This window comes from Eleutherodactylus coqui, chromosome 2 (genome assembly GCF_035609145.1).
Source record: "Eleutherodactylus coqui strain aEleCoq1 chromosome 2, aEleCoq1.hap1, whole genome shotgun sequence".
NCBI classification, from domain to species: Eukaryota; Metazoa; Chordata; class Amphibia; order Anura; family Eleutherodactylidae; genus Eleutherodactylus; species Eleutherodactylus coqui.
Genome location: NC_089838.1, coordinates 268,396,800 through 268,418,476, shown reverse-complemented (window position 1 = coordinate 268,418,476; position 21,677 = coordinate 268,396,800).

Genomic DNA, 21,677 nt, shown 5'->3' with positions numbered 1-21,677 from the left:
TGGTACTCGTTAAGAGTAACGAGCATCCCGAACACCCTAATATTCGCCCGAGCATCAAGCTCGGACGAGTACGTTCGCTCATCTCTAGTATAGACACAACAGTTACTGATTTGTCTTTGGGCCACTCCTAAAGGCAGTTTTATGAGGTTTCTGGTGTACACTCTTTAGCCCCTTTTTAGAGAGATCTGGTCTTCCAGGGAATTTCCAGGTCATTTTCCCAGGAAGAGACTCAGTAAACTGGCAGCTGACCTGGATGGGTTAAAAGGCACAAGAGCATTGTACTGAAAGGACAGGTAAGGGTGTAGTCAATATTAGAGATGAGCGAGCGTACTCGCTAAGGCAAATTACTCGAGCAAGTATTGCCATTTTAGAGTACATGCCCGCTCGTGCCAAAAGATTCGGGGGCCAGTGGGGGTTGAGCGGTGAGTTGCGGGAGTGAGCAGGGGGGATCAGGGGAGGGGGGGGAGAAGAGAGAGATCTCCTCCCCCGTTCCTCCCCACTCTCCTATAATAGACTGAGGTGAGGAGAGGCAAAGTGCATGTAATATGGCTCTTAGGCCTCCTTCCCATGAACGGATTTCCGCCGCGTAATTCGCGGCGAAAATCTGCTGCGTTGCCCGCAGCTATTAGGTTCTATTGAACCTAATAGCTCAGGGCACACAATGCGGAATTCCACCGCGGAATTCCGCACCGTGAAATCTCCCGTCCTCACCCGCAGCATGCTCTATTTGCCGCGGGTGTACGCGCAGACGGCTTCCATTGCAGTCAATGGAAGCCGTCCGTTCACGCTATCTCCCGCTGTAGCACAGCGGAAGATAGCGTGAAAACACTTCCCCGCCTACCGCCGCCGCGTCATATGACGCGGTGGGCGTGTCATGTGACACGGCCAGCGTGTCATATGACGCGGCGGCGGTGGGCGGGGAAGCGTCATGCGGGACCCAGAACGACGGATCCGCTGGTAAGTATGGGGTCTCTGGGGGGCGCTGTGACGGGCTTCGCCGCGGAATATTCCGCGGCGGAGCCCGTCACGCTCGTGTGCAGCCGGCCTTAGGGCAGCAAATATGTATCCATTGTATCCTGTATCCATCTTATATGCTTCAATGTGACATTTTATTAATTGTAATTTTCTATAACTAGAGCATTCCAGACATTATATCTAAGCTTTGCAGAAGTGGTGGAAAACAACCTTGGTTATTAAACAACTTGTGACGAGAAATTCAACCTGGCGACCTTGACGTTATCAGCACCAGTTTTCCAAGAACATGTTCTGAAATATATGATAAAAAAGCATACTGCACATGGTAGAAATACGCTTGTTTACTTAATACTATAAATTGAGACAGAGCAATGATAAAAGAGGAAACTATCTTGATTATACCCAGCTGAATGTAACGTATCTTAGTTCTGTGAAGTACTTCATCTCATTCTGTTATAATTTGAAACACCTAAATGTACCTGGAGCGTAGGTATTGTACTAACATTTGGAACCCAAGAGAGGCATGACCAGAATTTCACTCCAGATCCCAGTGATCCCAGATCTCAGATTACCAGTCTGAGAAAAGGACACCCAACTGCTCATTTCATAGAATCATAGAATGGTAGAGTCATCCAGGGTCATCCGGTCAAACCCTCTGCTCAGTGCCGGATTCACTAAATCATCCCACACAGATATTTGTCCAGCCTTTGTTTGAAGATTCCCATTGAAGGAAAACTCACCACCTCCCGTGGTAACCTGTTCCACTCATTGATCACCCTCACTGTCAGAAAGTTTTTTCTAATATCTAATCTGTTTCTCCTCCCTTTCAGTTTCATCCCATTGCTTCTAGTCTTTCCTTGTACAAATGAGAATAGGGCTGATCCCTCTGCACTGTGACAGGCCTTCAGATATTTGTAGACTGCTATTAAGTCTCCTCTTAGCCTTCTTTTTTGCAAGCTAAACATTCCCAGATCCTTGAATACATACACTGTCAAGGGTACGGTGTGGAAAACTGCCAGAAGTGCAGTCTTGAGAAGTGTGCCGGCACATACAGGCTTTTCTAATTGTGACCCGACAGGACTTTGGATCTGTGTCACAGATTGTGAGATAAGTCTAAGGTGAGTTATTATGGGGAACACACAGGGAAATGGCAGCAAGGGCAGCGCTCGGAAGACTGCTAAGCAGCTGGTTGAGGGGAGAAAAGGTAAAGATGCAGTGCAAGGATATCAAGCAATGTTAAAAAAGAGACATAATGTGTGGTTTTCTCTGAATGGAAGAATGAAAAGTTGATAAAGGTAGTTTGAGATCAAAAGAAGGCAAGGACAACATGAAAGTGTATCAGAGAGTGTTGAAAAGAGCTGGAATGACTTTTAGGCAGAAGGTCAGGGTAGGCAGTGTTTATGAAAAGTCTAGTCAATATAAGGAGCCATGGTCAGGATAGACAGAGTTTGAGTAAGTTGGGTAATCAGACAGAGGGTCAAAACCAAGAATCAAGCGGAATACAGATAAAACTTCACAGAACTACTAAGAACCTACTGACTTAAAGAGAGAGAGAGAGATCTTGAATTTTACAAAAAGCTCGACTCGAATAACGTGGACCCGAGCATTTGGGTGCTCGTTTATCTCTAGTGGTGGGATGAAACTTGAGCAGCCAGTCAGTATGAGACATAGCAGCGCCTTTGGAGTTTCCAAAGTTCACTGTTGGCAATGTTATTTGGAAAGAAACCCGTCTGGGGTGTGTGCAGAGCAGCCACATCTAAGGACAGCTCTTAAACTGACAGAACATGGATAACGAAGCCCTGTATGACATCACGCACATTGAAACCGCCCTTAAACTTTGCTGCATCGTTCTATGATGCCATATGCATTGCCTGCAACACTCGCTACTGCCTCCATATGGCGCCATATTAGGAAGATATTCTCTTCTAAAAGCAAAGCTTCTAGGCCATGGAGGACCTGTAGGACCCCATTGACTTCTATGGGTGCCATATTATGGCTCTGTATCTTTTGGTGGATGTAAAAAGCTGTTATATTACATGTTATACTTTATATGATGGTCTTGGCTATCATCTAAACCACACTGGATAGTGAATTCATTTGTCACTATTGAAAAGGATCTTAAAAATACTATTGAACCTTAATGAATACCTTCACTCTGGTATGAAGAGTAGGAAATTCATATGGGCATTAGCGGAACTTGCTACTTACATATCCCTTATTTTCATCACATGAAAACTTTGATGTAAATACCAATTATGTCATTTCTGCTACTTCAGAATGATTTATGGCTTTTCATCATGGTGATTGTAGCAATTTTTGCGAGACTTTAAAATCTGTTCCCCTTAACAATGGTAGCAGTGGAAGAGCATTGTGCAAAGAGCACAATTAAGAGGATTGTATTTCCGCACACTAAAGAAAGAAGACTAATTACAGGCACTTTACAATAAAAGGTACTCGGAACTAAATGGCATTTTGTGGCAAAATGTCAAGTATGCGCTGTACTTTTCATTATTTTCCCTGTAAAGTTAGTTGTGGACATGGGTTGTACCGTTCATCTAAGTTTACTCTGGATGACTTCAGCTGTATCAAATACCATATAAAGATATGAAGCTGTCAATGAAAACTGGTAGATCCCATTATAAAGGTAGTCACAACTCAGTCCTATCTTAATGATCACAATTTACAGCACAATTATAGTGACAGACCCAGGCTTACCACCATCATCATTTTTATTGTATGTACCACTGTATCCTTGGTCAGCCTTTGGATGGCTATTGTAAAAGATTTGGTTAACAGTGTGCAGGTCCTAGGCAAAGAGGTCAATGCAAGCCTCTCCAAACTAAACATACACATAAGTAAATATCAGGTTATATTTTTAGTTTATCACTTTTTTGGATTTCATTTCCAAACTATTATCCATGTACAAAACAACTATAGCCTAAGCAGATCAGAAATTCATCATTCAAAACACATGTTTTTGAGTTTTCCTACAGGGAAACTCTATTATTGCTTCATCTAAAGAAACCTTTGTGGTTAATTCCAGCTTGATACACAGTACTGTAATGGCATTTAAGTGAGTCTGCACCATTGTCCCCCATGCTAATGTTATGTCTCTGTGTGTGCTATGGTAAGAAGAGATGAAAAAAATCTTGTTTTCTCCATATGCAGTGTATAGAACCCAGCATAACAGCAGCCAGGCTCCCCCAACCAGCTCAGAGAGAAGTATTCTAGTCACATAACACCTACATACTTTTCTCACTCTCCCCTTTTCTCAAGCATTTATAACTTAGTTTCCCGCTTTACTTGCTTTTAGAATTATTTATTATAATTGCGTGTGCGTCCTTGATGCAGTACTGAACTCCATTGTTTAAGCGTTTAGCTTTTCTGTTCGCTAAAAAATAAAGTATAAGACCCACAGATGACAATAATGTTCATGCTCTGGTAGAGATTTATAAAGAAGAGATGTTTGTTTTTCACTCTGTTCTTCACTGCAAGCATGCCATAATAATCTTACATATGAGACAACCTTCGGGACCTTTACTAGGTCCAGCACTACTTCTATGGTGACTCCAGTCATGGTGATTTCTGTTACTACAGAGTTTCCTCCAATCATGTTTGATCGCAGCATTGAAGGAGTTGACTTTCGGGATTGAAATTTTCTCCAATATTCTTGTTTGTAGTTTTGGTGACTCATTAAGTATAACTGTATACTGCATTTATACTAAATATGATATACTGAACATATATTGTATTTTTGGTGGCTTGCTAATATGTAGCATTTAGTAGGAACTGAGAATCTGTAACTTTTTGGATCTATCTGTCTCTGATACGTGATAAATTAGGAGACATTCTGATTAGTTACTGTTACATAATGCGATTGATTGAGAATGGCAGACACATAAGTCTACAAATTAGCATGAAGGACAAGGTGACACAACTGCAATCAATGTAAATGACAAAAAGTGGAGCATTTTGGATGCTTTTTTATAAACATGGTGTGCAGTTTGGGATTTTTGTTCATTGAACCTCCCACCTACAAAAGAAAAACAGCACAACAGACCTTCCATAACCTATTAGTCCAGCTCAATAGAATCTTCTAAGGGCGGATTCATATAGTTTGGTCAAATAATACTTTTTGCCATGACTTCTCAAACATAATGAAAAAAAAGCATAATTTGATTCCACCATGTGAATACAGCCTAATGGTTTCATTCTTCTGCCTCAATATGTCTGAGTTCACACATGATGTTTTTGTTGTGGTTTTTAATTGTGGTTCTTTTTACTAATACATGTAGTTTTCTAAGAAATGTTTTGTTTTTTCTATGCGTTTTTTTAATTTTGGAAGAACTGCAATGACTTATTGACAGATATGAGTAAAGCTGGCCATATATACTACATGAATGTCAGCAAAACCCACAGACTTTGGTGGGATTGGGTAATATCTATTGTGAATGGGGGCTTCCCAACTCTTGTTGTTTGGGCGCGATGGCCACAACACAGAAGTGAGTTTAGGCTAATGTTGTGTCGTCAGCTCGGCCTATGTAACTGTTGCATCAGCGCATGCACCCTGTATTTGGTGCTGGGCACCGATGTGTTAACATTCATCAGCACCTGCTGATGTGGGGTTTGATTGATTGATGGGGAGGTGGTTTCCCCAGCTGCCCAATCAAACGTTATTGTAGCATATTTATTCTCGTGCTTTCGCTCAGAGGGCACCAGTTATTCCTCTTCATAGTGTAGTTCTGGTCCAGTCCACATCCTATGGGTGCCGCCTCTGTCTCAGATAAGTCCCTGGTGCTAATACTTGTTATCTGGTGTTGTACATCTGCAACTTAGTGCTCTTTTTACTATTGATATTTACAACTGTTGATTGTAACTCCTTTTGCCATCTGAAAATAGTCTAGATAGCCCCCGGTTCCGGACGTTGGGTCGCCCATGTCAGGGCGATCGTCCCAATTTTAGGCTGGGTCTTCTCATAGTGGTTTGATGAGGTGAGATTTGCCTTTTACCTATTGTTTAGCTTCACTATTAATCATTTTTGTTCTCCAAGTTATAACTGGTTTGTATATCTGTCCTCATGGACAACTACAGGTATTATGCCCGATCTGGATGAGGTTTTGCTGACATCCAGCTCAGATGTAACACACTTGAACAATTTTTCCTGACGTGGCTGTAATATTCTCTCCCCCTAAGTCAATGTTACTGGACCTTAGCTACTCATGGTTGTGACTGCTTCTCCTACACCACTAACATCTTCTCTACAGCCAGGCACCCTGGTTGTCTGGTCTCAGCTGGCATTCTGTACTACACTGAGACTGTTCCCCTTGACCATTCCTACTATGTACGGTCAGGTTGAGCACCCACAGTGCTGCTGGCATACAGCTAGTCTCACTGCTAGGGTAGTTGGATGAGTTCGCTGTCGGCTGAACGAGCATTCGGCCAACAGCTATCTAATGTCTATGATCAGCTTAAGAGGTAGGGGGGATCAATTAAAATGTTTGTTTATATGTTTAGAGGCATAACTTTTGTAAGAAGAATACCTACCTTTCAATTACCATTTATATGATTTATATACATTCTACAAAGTAAAATGTTGTATACTTTAATACTCTCATCAAACTTTGGACACTTCTGGACTCTTAAGCCTTCCAGATTCTTTGGATAGTTCAATTTTAGGCACCTCACATGTGGGCACCTCACCTATAAAAAGAAATATGGTCTTGTGAAAAAGTTTGCATGCCTGGGTGAATAGGGGCATGGCTAAGGTTGGAGCTTCAATATGGTTTTTCAGTCTCATTGTATTTGTTTGTTCACTTGCAACAGGTGACCTATCTACTATTATTGATGCAGTTTCAAAAATGCCCTGTCAGTGACAAATACAATATTCATCCAGTAAATAGCTATGGATTGTATGCCTCTAAATGATGCTCTAGGGTGCCGCAATTAGATCCTTTTGTGGTATTACATTTATGTATTTTGCAGATACGTATAATCCTACTTCTGGAGGCGATAATTGTACAGGCGCTAAAAATGTACAAGCTTATAAACAAGATGGGAACATTTTTCCTAGTGAGAAATAAAACACTTGTTGAACAAACAGTTCATATATTGGTTTATTTATAAACTAGCTTTCGTTTATATATATATATATATATATATATATATATATATATATATATATATATATATCTCAACCAATCACAGCGTAGCTTTCATGTTACCTCAGTGGCATGATATATAACAACCAATCACAGCGCAGCTTACATGCTACCTCAGTGGTATAATATATAACAACCAATCACAGCGCAGCTTTCATGTTACCTCAGCAGTCTAATACTAACAACCAATCACAGCGCAGCTTTCATGTTACCTCAGCAGTAAGAGAAATAACAACCAATCACAGCGCAACTTTTATTCTGCCTCAGCAATATAAAAAATAGCAACCAATCACAGCGCAGCTTTCAATAGTAGAGGAGCTAAAAATGTACAAGCTTATAAACAAGATGGGAACATTTTTCCTAGTGAGAAATAAAACACTTGTTGAACAAACAGTTCATATATTGGTTTATTTATAAACTAGCTTTCGTTTATATATATATATATATATATATATATATATATATATATATCTCAACCAATCACAGCGTAGCTTTCATGTTACCTCAGTGGCATGATATATAACAACCAATCACAGCGCAGCTTACATGCTACCTCAGTGGTATAATATATAACAACCAATCACAGCGCAGCTTTCATGTTACCTCAGCAGTCTAATACTAACAACCAATCACAGCGCAGCTTTCATGTTACCTCAGCAGTAAGAGAAATAACAACCAATCACAGCGCAACTTTTATTCTGCCTCAGCAATATAAAAAATAGCAACCAATCACAGCGCAGCTTTCAATAGTAGAGGAGCTAAAAATGTACAAGCTTATAAACAAGATGGGAACCTTTTTCCTAGTGAGAAATAAAAGACTTGTTGAACGAATGTATATTATGGTAGATTGCAGAAAGTAATGCTGATATAATATGCTTACATAAGCAAGCCATATACATAATGGATCCTTAAAGAGACTCTGTCACCATTGTTTTGCAGTCCTCACTGAGAGCACCATAGGGTAGTGCCTGTCACACTGTGATACATCTGCTGTATGTATATGTGCAGTAGTTTTGGAGAAACTTGTATTTTATTAGTAGCAGTCAGACAAAGAACTAGTCCTGCATATTCAGGAGCTGCAGCTAGCCACACCCACCCCGCTTTCTGGCAAATGATTGGCAGCTCTCTCACTATGCACAGTAATAAGCAAAGAGCTGTTAGTCAGTGACTGGAGGGCAGGGTGGGTGTAGCTAGCCGCCAGCTCATGACTCTCCAGGACTAATTCAAGGGGTGCAAAAAGATGGTGATATAGTCTATTGAAGCAATTTTTCAATAATAAATAATGACTTTATTCTCAGAGATCTTAGATGTAAAGGCTCTGATCTTAGTGCTTTTGGAGGCTGATGTTGTAGGTAAACTTGTACATTTAAAGTTGAGTAAGGCAATCAGTCCAGATGGCATCCACCCCGGAGTTCTTAAAAAACTCCAATCTGTGATTGCCGCATCACTAACTGATTTCTTTAACCAGAATGGCCAATATTGTACCCATCTGTAAGAAGGGTAATAGAGAAGAAGCCGGGAACTACAGACCAGTTAGTTTGACTTCTGTAGTAGTTGAACTAATGGAAACTCCCATGAAAAAGAAAATATTTGACCACCTAAAAAATAACAACCTGTTGGATCCTAAATAGCATGGCCAAACTGTGGTCAGATCATGTCACACTAATCTCATTGTTTTTCTTGGACTATGTCACAAAAGTGGTGTATGAAGGTGGTGCCGTGGATATCATCTATTACTTTGTAATATACATCGTGCATTAAATATTGGCCATACAGAAGTTATACACTTACCCCCTCCGGTGCTGGCGTCCCCGTCTCCATGGCACCGACCAAAGCTGCCTTCTCCCTGGATTAGACGCGCCGCACAGGTCTTCTGCGCATAACTTCTGTATGGCTCATATTTAATGCACGATGTATATTACAAAGTGCATTAATATGGCCATACAGAAGTGCTTAACCCCACTTGCTGCCGCGAGACAACCCCTTTAAGAGATGCAGTAGATATAAGAAGAAATCTTTGACTGAATATCATATTGGCTGTATTGTGTTATCCAGAAGAGAAGGTTTTAGGGGTTAAGATTTCGAACAGCATCAAAATGAGTTTACAGTGCGGTCAGGCAGTAAAAAATGCAAGTAGAATGCTCGGCTGCATAGGGAGAGGTATGATCAGTAGAAAGAGAGAAGTTGTGATCCTGCTGTACAGACCGCACTGTAAACTCAAAACCTTCTCTTCTGGATAACACAATACAGCCAATATGATATTCTGTTGAAGATTTCTTCTCCCCAAGTGCATTATTTTATATTTGGAATTCTAGTTAAAGGGGTTGTCTCGCGCCGAAACGGGTTTTTTTTTTTTTTTAACCCCCCCCCCCCGTTCGGCGCGAGACAACCCCGATGCAGGGGTTAAAAAAACAACCCGCACAGCGCTTACCTGAATCCCGGCGGTCCGGCGTCTTCATACTCACCTGCTGAAGATGGCCGCCGGGGTCCGCTCCCTCCGTGGACCGCAGCTCTTCTGTGCGGTCCATTGCCGATTCCAGCCTCCTGATTGGCTGGAATCGGCACGTGACGGGGCGGAGCTACACGGAGCCGGCATTCTGCACGAGCGGCCCCATAGAAGACAGCAGAAGACCCGGACTGCGCAAGCGCGGCTAATTTGGCCATCGGAGGCCGAAAATTAGTCGGCACCATGGAGACGAGGACGCCAGCAACGGAGCAGGTAAGTATAAAACTTTTGATAACTTCTGTATGGCTCATAATTAATGCACAATGTACATTACAAAGTGCATTAATATGGCCATACAGAAGTGTATAGACCCACTTGCTGCCGCGGGACAACCCCTTTAAAGAAATCAGTTAGTGATGCGGCAATCACAGATTGGAGTTCTTTAAGAACTCCAGGGTGGATGCCATCTGGACTCATTGCCTTACACAACTTTAAATGTACAAGTTTACCTACCACATCAGCCTTCAAAAGCACTAAGATCAGAGCCTTTACATCTAAGATCTCTGAGAATAAAGTCATTATTTATTTATTATTGACTATATAGACTATATCACCATCTTTTTGCACCCCTCTCTGAGGGCTGCATGGGCAGTGACTGTTACACTGATTACAGTGATATGTCTACTATGTGGATCTGTGCAGTAGTTTTGGGGAAACATACAATTATCAGTGGCAGCAAATGCACAGAGGACTACTTAAATTAGTCCTGGAGAGTCATGAGCTGGCGGCTAGCTACACCCACCCTGCCCTCCAGTCACTGACTAACAGCTCTTTGCTTATTACTGTGCATCGTGAGAGAGCTGCCAATTAGAGATGAGCGAACGTACTGGTCCGAGCTTGATACTCGTTCGAGTATTAGCGTGTTCGAGATGCTCGTTACTAGAGGCGAGCACCACGCGATGTTCGAGTTACTTTCACTTTCATCTCTGAGACGTTAGCGCGCTTTTCTGGCCAATAGAAAGACAGGGAAGGCATTACAACTTCCCCCTGCGACGTTCAAGCCCTATACCACCCCCCTGCAGTGAGTGGCTGGCAAGATCAGGTGTCACCCGAGTATATAAATCGGCCCCTCCCGCGGCCCGCCACAGATGCATTCTGACATAGTTCAGGGACAGTGCTGTTGATGCCGGAGCTGCTATTGGGAGAGTGTTAGGAGTTATTTTAGGCTTCAAGAACCCCAACGGTCCTTCTTAAGCCATAGAAATCGCAGATCGCACCTATCTGCGATCTGCGATTCCTGTTCTCTTCTCTATATGCGCTCAATGGGGCCGGCGGCAGCAGCGCCGACCGCATTGAGAACATATAGAAGACAAATCATTCTTCTCTGCCACAGCTGTAACAGCTTGAACCCCAAAAAATCTGCTCTGAAGTCGAGGGTCGTCTTATACACCGGTAATACAAAAAAAAAGAAAGTGTCAAAAAAAAAAAATCATTACTCACCTCCCCCGGCGTTCTGCGGCGCTGCTGCAGGCTGTCGCTCCCTCCTGGTCCCTGGCAGAGCATTGCTTTCTGGACGCAGGGCTTGAAATCCCCGCCTCCAGAAAGCTACTGTGATTAGCTAACACACGCCGTCAGCCAATCACAGCCATTCAATGACATCATTGTCATTGGCTGTGATTGGCTGAAGGCACGTGTGTTTTCTGGAGGCGGGGATTTCAAGCCCTGCGTCCAGAAAGCAATGCTCTGCCGGGGACCAGGAGGGAGCGACATCCTGCAGCAGCGCCGCAGAACGCAGGGGGAAGTGAGTAATGATTTTTATTTTTTGCTCCGCTGTATTCCCGGCGTATAAGGTGACAGTTGGGGGGTCTTCTTATACGCCCCGTCGCCTTATACGCCGGTATATACGGTATATTTTTTTTATTTTTACACATTTCTGGATGAATTGCAGGGAAGGGCTTCTATATTTAAGCCCTTCCCGACACTTCATCCCGCGATCGCCGGCAGCCCATTGCTTTCAGTGGAACCTGCTGTATTGCCGGCTCCATTGAATTCAATGGGCTAACATCGTTCTTCTCTGCCACAGCTGTTACTGCTGTGGCAGAGGAGAACGATCTTTATGCTGACAGTGCGGGAAGGGGGGGGGGGCACTCTTGCCGCTATTGTGGCTTAATAGTGGGACCTGGGAACTTCAGATGCAGCCCAACATGTAGCCCCTCGCCTGCCCTATCCGTTGCTGTGTCGTTCCCATCACTTTCTTGAATTGCCCCGATTTTCACAAATGAAAACCTTAGCGAGCATCGGCGATATACAAAAATGCTCGGGTCGCCCATTGACTTCAATGGGGTTCGTTACTCAGGGAGTCTTGATCTATCTTTGCACCTGGAAGATGAAGCCCCAGGTCACTCCTCAGCATTTACTTATACAGAGGCAGATGCCCAACGCATACTTTCAGGTACTGAATCGGAGGGCCCTTTTCTGGTGACACCAAGCAGCCATGTGCTACAACGGAAATATGAGTCCCTACAAAAAAAGAATATCTCTTTACGTCTGCATGCTTCTACTTTGAAAGAATATTATACTGCACAACGCATTCCACGGGGTTTAGGGTCGCATATACGCCCTACATTGTTACCTAACAATCCAGAGTTTTGCGCAAAATTTGCTAGTATTTCCAACAAATATGCGTTCGACCTTATCCTCCTCAATCTTGACTTTTTGCACATTGAAATAGCAGAACAAGCCAAAGTACTTACAGAGGTTGAAAAAGAACTTCGGCTGACTCTCACAGACGATGGATTTACTTCTTACGCAAAGAACATGGATACGATATTGCGCAAATACAGGGAAGGCATCGAAACTTCCAAAAAAACAAAATGGTATCGTGATTCAGAAGACTATAGACTTGGTAATGTCTACAACTGGCAGTTCAAGGGTCACATCCAACAACGTGCCCACGGTGGCCCTTCTCGTCATCAACAAAGAGCCAACAAACGTCGAGGTAAGGGCTCTTATCGACAATGGTCATCCACTATTTCTGATTCCACAGATGGGTCGAACCCATGGGGCCCCCACCACAAGAGAGCTTCCTTTTTTAGGCACAGGTCCCCCACCACCCAGCCGGGAGAGACCCCCAATGAACATCGGAAGAGGCGAAGGGGCGGCAGGAAACACGGGAGGTCGCTCAAGAAGCAACCGGATAATACAGACGAGGTCGGAACGGCGCAAGATGACCCTACCCCACTAGGTAATTCCTCGATTATTAACATTTCGTCTAAGGCTCTGTCTAGTCATCAAATGACAGCCCTCTCACGTGGGCTATCTTTCTGCCCCACCCCGCCTACCAAATGGTTTTCTCTGGATCTTGATTGTCGGAGACTCTGTCGCAAATTGAGACTGCGGACGTATTTTTCTAATTCCTCTAACCCTAATGCTTCATCTAAATCTGATGCTGTTCAGGGCAATTCTTCTGAAATGTTTACTTCGGCTAATGTGGGATTACGTGTTAAGAGTTCATTTTCCCCTCCAGGTACTTTCTCGGCAGTGGACACCTTCGAAAAATTAGTACAGAGGGATCTATCGAAGCTGCGGACACGCTACCGCAACTATCACCCTAGGTCGAACATCTCCCGGACTGAGAGAGCAGCATTAACTGAGTTGGCTAACGATTCCTCTTTAACCATCAGGCCCGTCGATAAAGGCGGGGCCATAGTCATTATGGATACTTCTCTATATCATGAAGAACTGCTCTCTCAGCTCGGGGATACTTCGACCTATGAAAAATTGTTATGTGATCCCACTAAATTGCATTACAATGCCTTACGAGATTTCTTACACGAATCAATGCTGCTTGGCATAATTGATCGAAAATTGGGGGATTTTTTACTCCCTGACTCTCCGATTGTTCCTATCTTGTATTCGCTCCCCAAAGTTCACAAAAGTGTAACCAACCCCCCAGGACGCCCTATTATTTCAGGGCGGGGATCCTTGTTTAGCTATACGTCCCGTTTTCTGGACCTCATACTCAGGAGCTTTGTCACGGGGTCTCGCTCGTACATACAAGATACTACAGACTTCCTCCGTAGGCTCAAAGCTACTCCATTGGTGCCCGACAGTATACTCGTGACACTGGATGTCACCGCACTTTATACTAATATTGAACACCAAAAAGGCCTCTATGCTGTCAGAGAACATCTTCTGCACTCTAATATGTCGGGTCCTAAAATGGAGTTTTTATTGGCCCTTCTGGAGGATGTCCTTACAAAAAATGTGTTTCTCTATGATGGGGACTTCTATTTGCAAAAACGAGGTACCGCTATGGGGACCAACGTGGCCCCCACTTATGCGAACCTCTATATGGATACGTTTGAACAAATGCATGTATATACCTCCCCAGCCTGGACCTCGGTCCAGGTCTGGTGGAGGTATATAGATGACATTTTCCTCATTTGGACCAACACAGAGGACGCCCTCATGGAGTTCTTTCATGAGCTTAATTCTATACATGAGGAACTTAAATTTACCATCTCTCTATCCAAACAACAGATACACTTCCTTGATGTTACTGTTAATATCACAGAATGTGGTTTTCAGACTGATTTACATGTGAAATCTACTGATCGCAACACCCTTCTTAGATACGACAGTTGCCATCCTGGCAATATGCTACGTTCGCTCCAATGGAGCCAGTTTCTCCGGCTATAAAGGATTGTTGACGAACCCTATCTAGAAAAACGTTTAGACACTATGTGTAATAAATTTCTGCAGAGGGGTTATCCCCAGACATTGATCACACAACTTAAAGATGATGTGCGAGTGATCCCCCGTGACTCTGCCCTGAGTGGCAGGAATAAAGACACTATCTCTAAGCGTATTGCTTTCGTTTCCATGTTTGGCCCTTTTAGTGGCCAATTTGACACCATCATTAAAAAACATTGGTCCATTTTAAAGGTTTGCCATCCTTAGATTGAAGAATTTCAATCATTCCCCCTAATGAGTTACAAACGAGGCCCGAACTTACGGGATAAAGTCATGCTCACCAATAGAGATCCATCACGCCCTACCCCTGGCCATTGCAACACGTTGGGCAAAGGAGGTTGCTTCCCCTGCCTGAACTGTGCCATTTGTGGCAATTTGGTCAGGGGAAACACTTTTTTCCATCCTAGCACTGGACAAAAATATTACATACGGAATAGGTATACATGTTCCTCTACTTATGTTATCTATATGATTAACTGCCCGTGCGGATTAATATATATTGGTGAAACTACAAACGAGATCAGGAAGTGGATATCTCAACATAAAAGTTCAATCAGGACCAAAAACATGGATTTACCTGTGTCCAGACATTTCAATGGGGCTGGCCACACGCCTAGCCAGCTACGTTTCCGCGTCATCGACAGTATACCAAAGTCGAAACGTGGCGGCAATCGCGAACACTTATTAAAATACCGTGAACTCATGTGGATTTACCAGCTAGATGCCCTACAGCCTAAGGGCCTTAATATCGAATACAATGTGACCCCATACCTGTAAGAATTGATTTTTGTATATATTTAAATATTTTAATATTTATATTTTTAATCCTATGTTTACTTATTTTGCTGGGTTTTGTCTTGTACACAGGTTAACAGAAGAAGGAGGTTCCCTTTTCCCATACATTCCGGGTGGATTTTCTGCATGAGGCCTTCTCTCCCCCTTTTTTTGCTTTTTGTATTATTGCACCAATGGCGCTGATATATTTGCTTCCAAGATCTTGCCATATTTTTGTACACCTGGCTGGAGGGTTTCCATCTCTTTTCAATAAACACTTAATATGCATCCAAATGGCGTTTGTCCTAAAATATCTTTCTGCATACTTATGGTTTTGTGTACTGTTATAGGGATGCTATTATCTATGCCAGCATGGGTTGCTGCGTATACGTGTGTGTGTGTGTGTGTGTGTGTGTATGTGTGTGTGTGTATATATATATGTATGCATGTATATGTGTGTATGTATATATATATATATACACACACGTTTCCTACACAATAGGTTCTTTATTCCTTATACTGTTCACCTATTGGTAAAACTTGCAGGAATTTCTTTACTATGGCTCAATTCTCCGCTTTTGCGGTGATTATATTGGTTTCCATGACAACAAGCACTTGTCTGCGGCCTGGACACGCCCCTTCCGGTCTGATACCGGAAGTGATGTAGCGCACTGATTACTGTCCTTTTCCAACCTAATACCATCATAATATGCGCTCTATGCGCTTTCATTTCGCCCCTTTGGGCGTTATAGATCATGACTGTATCCTCTGCTTCTCTGGTGTTACTTATTATGCATGTTGTATAGCTCTGCCGCATCACTTCCAGTTTTGACCCGAAGTGACATATCGTGATGCACTATACTTGAACATCTAGTATAGATGGGTGTTCCGCACCTTAATTGCTTCCCCACACACCCAGCTCTGATGATCAGAGGATGTGGTGAGACCTCTATGGCTGTGTTCCATCGGACCCATTTAGATGCCGGACATGGTACTTCCGGCAATGCTGCTGCGCCTTTGTCTCATTACTCACACTTCTGTTTCAGGTAATTTTGGCCTCTATGCATTACACCTGATGTGCTGGGAACCTCCCTTCTTCTGTCCAATCCTGTTTACACCACAGTCGGGGGTTGTACCCTCTGGCTTTGTATGATTGGGGGGGGGGGGGGGGGGTTCATTTATATTCCTGTCTCTGTCTCTGTGTTAACATGCTTGACAAAGTCCTTTGCATAGGACGAAACGTCGCAAGTTTTGTTGTTCATGCTGATGGAGTTTTTAACTCAATAAAGATGATAATTGGATTTGGATTCCCTGAAGATTCCAGGATGTCTTTCTGAAATAGCTTCTACTTGATGTTGCTCTCCATACACATTTCCTCGAAACGAACCCTCGAGCATCGCGATAATTTCGTCCCGAGTAACGAGCACCCGAGCATTTTGGTGCTCGCTCATCTCTACTGCCAATCTTTTACCGGAAAGCAGGGTTGGTGTGGCTAGCTGCAGCTCCTGAATATGCAGGACTAGTTTTTTGTCTGACTGCTACTAATAAAATACAAGTTTCTCCAAAACTACTGCACAGATACATACAGCAGATGTATCACAGTGTGACAGGCACTACACCATGGTGCTCTCAGTGAGTACTGCAAAACAATGGTGACAGAGTCTCTATAAGGATCCATTATGTTTATGGCTTGCTTATGTAAGCATATTATATCAGCATTACTTTCTGCCATCTACCATAATATACATCTATAAAATTTTATATATATAAAATTGAATGTATGTGTGTCTGTCTGTGTGTCTGTCTGTCTGTTTGTCCTTTATGCGCTACTACACCATTCATCTGATCGCCATGAAACTTTGGGAAGTTGTTGAGTACACTCCTGGGAAGATTATTGGAATAGTACATCTATCCTATGATAAATGGCGTGCGTGTGAGCATCGTCAACAGTTATGCCCCCCCCACCCACGTAGATCATTCGATTTCCATCATTGCCACTAATTCTCTCACTTCCCGATGTCGTAGAACCATGAAATTTGGCACGAGCATTCATTATGTCATAAATAGGAAAAGTTAATGGGTCACAACTCGATTACTCAATTCTAAGCGCAAAAGAATTAGCGTCCAAATTTTACGTACGGAATCTAATTCTCTCACTTCCTGATGTCATCTTTATATATATAAAAATGAATGTCTGTCTGTCTGTCCTTTATGCATTATTACACCATTTATCCAATCGCCATGAAACTTTGGGAAGTTGTTGAGTACACTCCTGGGAAGATTACTGGCATAGTACATCTATCCTACGATAGGTGGCGTGCATGCGAGCATCGTCGACAGTTATGCCCCCCAGACAAAGATCATTTGATTTCCATCTCAAGCACGAAAGCAAAAGGCATTACGAGCAACGGGATGAGTGTTCAACCATAAAATGATGCATCCGCCGAATGTTTCGCAAGACAATTGCTGGATATTGAGAATGCTGTGGTAAAATGAAAGCTGTGCTGTGATTGGTTGCTATTTCTTATACTACTGAGGTTACATGAAAGCTGTGCTGTGATTGGTTGCTATATATTATACTGCTGAGACAACATGAAAGCTGTGCTGTGATTGGATCCTATATATTTTACCGCTGAGGTACCATTGGTTGCTATTTTTTATATTGCTGAGGCAGAATAAAAGTTGCGCTGTGATTGGTTGTTATATATTAGACTGCTGAGGTAACATGAAAGCTGCACTGTGATTGGTTGTTATATATTATACCACTGAGGTAACATGAAAGCTGCGCTGTGATTGGTTATATATATATATACTGTGTATATATATATATATATATAAATATATATACTGTGTATATATATATATATATATATATATATATATATATATATATATATAAAAACGAATGTATGTTTGTCTATCTGTCTTCGCAGCAACGCGCGACGGGTAAGCTAGTTTATAAATAAACCAATATATGAACTGTTTGTTCAACAAGTGTTTTATTTCTCACTAGGAAAAAGGTTCCCATCTTGTTTATAAGCTTGTACATTTTTAGCGCCTGTACAATTATCGCCTCCAGAAGTAGGATTATATGTATCTGCAAAATACATAAATGTAATACCACAAAAGGATCTAATTGCGGCACCCTAGAGCATCATTTAGAGGCATACAATCCATAGCTATTTACTGGAAGCATATTGTATTTGTCACTGACAGGGCATTTTTGAAACTGCATCAATAATAGTAGATAGGTCACCTGTTGCAAGTGAACAAACAAATACAATGAGACTGTAAGAACCATATTGAAGCTCCAACAAGTGTTTACCTTAGCCATGCCCCTATTCACCCAGGCATGCAAACTTTTTCACAACACCATATTTCTTTTTATAGGTTCTCCCACATGTGAGGTGCCTAAAATTGAACTATCCAAAGAATCTGGAAGGCCTAAGAGCCCAGAAGTGTCCGAAGTTTAATGAGAGTATTAAAGTATACAACATTTTACTTTGTAGAATGTATATAAATAATATAAATGGTAATTGAAAGGTAGGTATTCTTATTACAAAAGTTATGCCTCTAAACATATATACAAACATTTTAATTGATCCCCCCTACCTCTTAAGTCGATCATAGACATTAGATAGCTGTTGGCCGAATGCTCGTTCAGCCGACAGCTAACTCATCCAACTACCCTAGCAGTGAGACTAGCTGTATGCCAGCAGCACTGTGGGTGCTCAACCTGACCGTACATAGTAGGAATGGTCAAAGGGAACAGACTCAGTGTAGTGCAGAATGCCAGCAGAGACCAGACAACCAGGGTGCCTGGCTGTAGAGCAGATGTTAGTGGTGTGGGAGATGGAATAAATCCTCCACAGTGCCACCTATTGAAAGGCAGCATTCCTTCAAGCTAAAGTCACACTTTTTATACGAGCCTTGTTACAATGACCGGGAATTAAGAGCAAAGCCAGACTTATTTGCATATTACCCAGAGGAGCGTGCATGGCTATTTGAGTCTCCTCACTTAGTTTAACGTATACTTGCTCTCCCTAAGGAGTAGCTAAGGTCCAGTAACATTGACTTAGAGAGAGAGAATATTACAGCCACGTCAGGAAAAATTGTTCAAGCGTGTTACCTCTGTAATGCAGATGAGAAACTATCAAGTTTTGAAACAAATGATTGTCAGTTATTCTGCTTTCCTGTCTTCTGAGAAGCACTGCATGCAACATCACAGCTGGGGACAGTACTGCCAGAAGGGCCCCACATTTCACCTTAAAACACAACCAAAAACCACCCAAAGTGTCACAGATTCTATACAAGACTGTAGGTATACCTCTTGTAAGATCTTAGCTGCTGCCTTTTTGTGTTACAAGATGAGTGTTACATCTGAGCTGGATGTCAACAACACCTCATCCAGATCGGGCATAATACCTGTAGTTGTCCATGAGGACAGATATAGAAACTAGTTATAACTTGGAGAACAAAAATGATTAATAGTGAAACTAAACAATAGGTAAAAGGCAAAACTCACCTCGTCAAACCAGTATGAGAAGACCCAGCCTAAAATTGGGACGATCGCCCTGACATGGGCGACACAACGTCCGGAACCTGGGGGCTATCTAGACTATCCTCAGATGGCAAAAGGAGTTACAATCAACAGCTGTAAATATCAATAGTAACAAGAGCACTAAGTTGCAGATGTACAACACCAGATAACAAGTATTAGCACCAAGGACTTATCTGAGACAGAGACGGCACCCATAGGATGTGGACTGGACCAGAACTACACTATGAAGAGGAATAACTGGTGCCCTCTGAGCAGACGCACCAGAATAAATATGCTAAAATAACGTTTGATTGGGCAGCTGGGGAAACCACCTCCCTGTCAATCAATTAAACCCTACATCAGCAGATGCAGATGAATGTTAACACATCGGTGCCCAGCACCAAATACAGGGTGCATGCGCTGATGCAACAGTTACATAGGCCGAGCTGATGACACAACATTAGCCTAAACTCACTTCTGTGTTGTGGCCATCGAGCCCATACAACAAGAGTTGGGAAGCCCCCATTCACAATAGATATCACCCAATCCCATCACGTCCCCCTCCCCCTTCTCTCCTCCTGTAACATATATAAAGGTTTCCATCATGTCCTCCTATCCTTTCTTTCCTCTTGGAAGATATATAATGGTCTGCTGGCACCCCTGCATTGTTTTTCATGGAAGGGCTTTACATATAAAACAAGGATTTTAGTGTAAAAAAAAAACCTATCCGCCGCTGCCGTGTCCCCCGCGGGGATGAAAAACACATCTGCCACATGCGGCCGATGTTTCCGTTATCCTGGCTAGTAAAATGAATTCCCTGCTGCTATATCTGCCACATCTGTGACAGATGCAGCAAAGAAATTCTTCCATTCCCTATCGCAGCTGTCACGCATGACAGCTGCAGTAGAGGATTCTGCTGCCGGCACCCCGTCAATGGATTTCAGGGAAGGGCTTTAAACATAAGCACTTCCCTAAAAATCCAGTAAAAGTAGTGTAAAAAACAAAACAAAATACATACCTTCCTTCATCTGCCAGGGCTGAGCCGCGTCTTCTCCTCGCTGTCCCCAGCTCTGTAGTGCTGATCTATCAGCAGGTGGGGATTTAAAGTCCCCGCCTGCTAAAAGAGCTGATTGTGATTGGCTGAGGCGCTCAGCCAATCACAGGTAGCTCTCACCGAATGAATGACAGGCGAGAGCGGCCTGTGATTAGCTGAGCGCCTCAGCCAATCACAATCAGCTCTTTCAGCAGGCGGGGATTTTAAATCCCCACCTGCTGATAGATCAGCACTACAGAGCTGGGGACAGCGAGGAGAAGACGTGGCTCAGCTCCAGAAGCAGAGTATCTATTTTTTTTGTTTTTTTACACTACTTTTACTGGATTTCAGGGGTGGGCTTATATTTAAAGCCCTTCCCTGAAATGCATTGACGGGGTGACGGCAGCAGAATCCTCTACCACAGCTGTCATGTGTGACAGCTGCGGTAGGGAATTAAAGAATTCCTCTGCTGCTTCTGTCACAGATGTGGCACTCCATTGTTTTTATGTAATCACCTTACCGGGGAAAAGACCCACTCTATGCCAGTTCCTGTTAGAAATAGATAACTACAATTAGGAAAAAGCTATCCCCCCCCCCCCCTTCCCTTACAAGCCACCTATTCTACAAAACTCCCATTGATGAAGGATGCATAGGTAAGTGCATAGAACAAAAATGGTGTGTAGAAGGTTTCCTTTCTCCTTTAGTTAAGACTATGCATTTAATACTATAATAAATGTTCATGTTTTTACCATGAAATACAACTTGGTTCATTTTCATACAGTATGAAATATACTTTGGAAATAAGTTTCCATTTGCAGTTGAATTTGCAGCCAATCACTTGGCCACTATGGTATGTTTTTCATGAATGGATTCACAAATAACCTAGAACTTATTGATGAAACATCCAGTATGAACCACGATAACTACAAAAGTTGAATTAGAAGTAGATCGGCTTGGGCTCTTTACAGTTTGAGCATCGACCTGAAGCTCTAGTGG